We start from the raw sequence: 2,494 nt of genomic DNA, 5'->3' as shown, positions 1-2,494 counted from the left end.
AGACTCAAATACATTAAAATCAAGCTCACTTACTAAAAGTGTATTTCTTCTTATTATAAATTATACTCCAAATTCTAAAAAGGCATTATTCTTTATATCGATTTATTTTCTTGTTTCAAATTCATATCTCAATTTATTGATAAGTAACCAATTAACAAAGTAAACGAACAAAATTTAAACATAGTACAATAGATAATACATATGTATACTTAAATGTTGGTTATTTGACCACTAACCTTATAGTTGTTGATTAAATAAATAAATATTTTTAATTATAACTAGCAACTAAACAATTTTTTTTAGTTTGATCAATGTTCCGAAAGGATTGTGATTGAGAGACTTATGTCCTCTTTAGTGTTGTAGGTTCTGAAATTATAAAGTGAATCTAACATAGAGTACACAAAGTCAAGCACGATGTTGTAATAAAAATATGACATATAAAACAAATATCTTAATGTTGAACAATGAGGGTAGAGATAGAAAAGCATAGAGGCTAAGTAATCTAGTTCAATGCAAAACTACATACTCTGGCAGCAATATGCTCGGTGGAGAGAAACTTCACTAGATAAAGAGTTAAGCGATTACAATAATGAACTTAGTTGATAGACTCCATCTCCAACAATTCACGTAAACTTACTCTTAAGTTTTAACTAATTCAGATACTCCTTAAGTTTGGGTCTCCTCATTTCTACACAAACTTTCTCTCTTTGACTCAGATCCAAAGGTTGTATGACCGTACATGACACTCTAACAAAATCAACAAATGATATTGCGGTAACATATTTGATAAACTAAAAACACATTTTGACGTACCACCAAGCAATAGAGAGTGAGATAATATGAAGTTTTTTACGTACTATAAAAATTTGGGTAGCGCTACTCTACAATATTAATATACTGCTCCCCAGCTGGAATTGGACGGTTGTGAATAATCCATCTGCACCACACACGCTCAATCACCACCCTCCCCATCTTCACTTTGATTCCCATTCCAATGCCCCTCTTTTACTTTCCTCTTTTCATTTCCACCCTTCATTTTCCCCCTTTTTCTCTTTTTCACCCCTTTCTTTTTCTATATATTGCCTCTTCGCCACTTTCAAATTCCCTTCCCTTCTCCCTTCTCTCTCCTCCCCCCCCCCATCTCTCCGCCCTCTCTCCCTCTCCTCCGCCGCCTTCTTTTCTCTCTCTCCGCCGTCCACAACATCTCCGATTTCGTTCCATTAATATATAGATGCTGGAAACCTTATCTTTAACGCTTGAGATTGATGTCTCCGGTTCTCAGTGAAATCCTCCGTTCCGGTTTCATCATAAGCTCTTCCCTCCGCCGCCGTACCCATTTAGTTCAATCTTTCTCCGTCGTATTCCTCCACTGGTTCTACGTCTTCTCATGAACCATTTCCCTCGCATTCCCATTTTAGTATATCATTAATTTTACGCTCTTCCTTTATATTCCCAAAACTCAAAATCAAAATCAAATTCCCCTGAATTTAGCTTCTGGGGTTTTCTTATCAACTGTAAATACATAAATCTCTCTCTCTCTCTCTCTCTCTATATATATATATATATATATAAAATAGTAATTATAGTGTTGTTTTTTTTTTCTTTATGATTATGGATTGTTCTAGTGGGAATTCTTCAGGTTCATTATCTGATCAGGTTGTGCTTCAGAATCAGAGCTCTGGTTCTGAAGCAGAGCTGAAGCAATTGATGGACCAAAGAAAAAGAAAAAGAATGCAATCGAATAGGGAATCGGCGAGGAGATCGAGGATGCGAAAACAGCAGCACTTGGATGGATTAATGGCGCAAGTAAGTCAGCTCAGAGATAACAAAAATCAAATGATTTCAAGAATTCATCTCACAACTCAACTCTTTCTCAACATTGAAGCAGAGAACTCTGTTTTGAAAGCTCAGATTCTGGAACTTACTCATAGATTAGAGTCCTTAAACCAGATCTTATCTCATATCAACAACAATGATGATGATGAACAACAACAACAAAATAATTTTCTTCAAAACTTTTGTGACAACTTTGATGATTTTGATCTTAACCCATTGTTCATCAACTCCTTCTTCCTCACTCAACATCAACAACAACAACCCATTATGGCTTCTGCTCATCATCACCTGCTTCATTACTGATTCATTTAAGTGAGGCTTTTAATCTTAAATCTAATCTCTTTTATGCTTTTGTGTTGATGAGATTAGATTGGTTAATCCTCGGAAAATTTCAAGTGTAAAATATTAATATATTAGTTTTAATTTTGGGGGGGTTGGGTAGGTAAAAGGAAATCAATATCATTGAAGAAAATATTTTCAAAGTTTGGGAAAAGCAACCAAAAAAAAAAAGGTGTAAACTGGTTTCTTGGATTTTGTTTTGATTGGGCAATGGGTCTTTTTCAGTATGATGTAATGGGGCTTTTTATGCGTTTTAAAGGGCCCCTCTTGTTATTATATATTCATATAATATAATCTTTTTATCATTACTATAATGAAA

General features: G+C 34.4%; 1 pseudogene across 1 annotated transcript; it reads left to right on the top strand.

The window, feature by feature from the left end:
• The first annotated feature begins 1,106 nt into the window (after positions 1-1,106).
• Positions 1,107-2,494, top strand: LOC120085241 (bZIP transcription factor 44 pseudogene; annotated as a pseudogene). Its single transcript, XR_016531818.1, has one exon. The product of XR_016531818.1 is annotated as a bZIP transcription factor 44 pseudogene (transcript).

Source organism: Benincasa hispida, chromosome 9 (assembly GCF_027475165.1).
Source record: "Benincasa hispida cultivar pf3 chromosome 9, pf3_genome.v1.1, whole genome shotgun sequence".
Taxonomy (NCBI): domain Eukaryota; kingdom Viridiplantae; phylum Streptophyta; class Magnoliopsida; order Cucurbitales; family Cucurbitaceae; genus Benincasa; species Benincasa hispida.
This window is presented reverse-complemented; position numbering and strand designations above follow the sequence as displayed.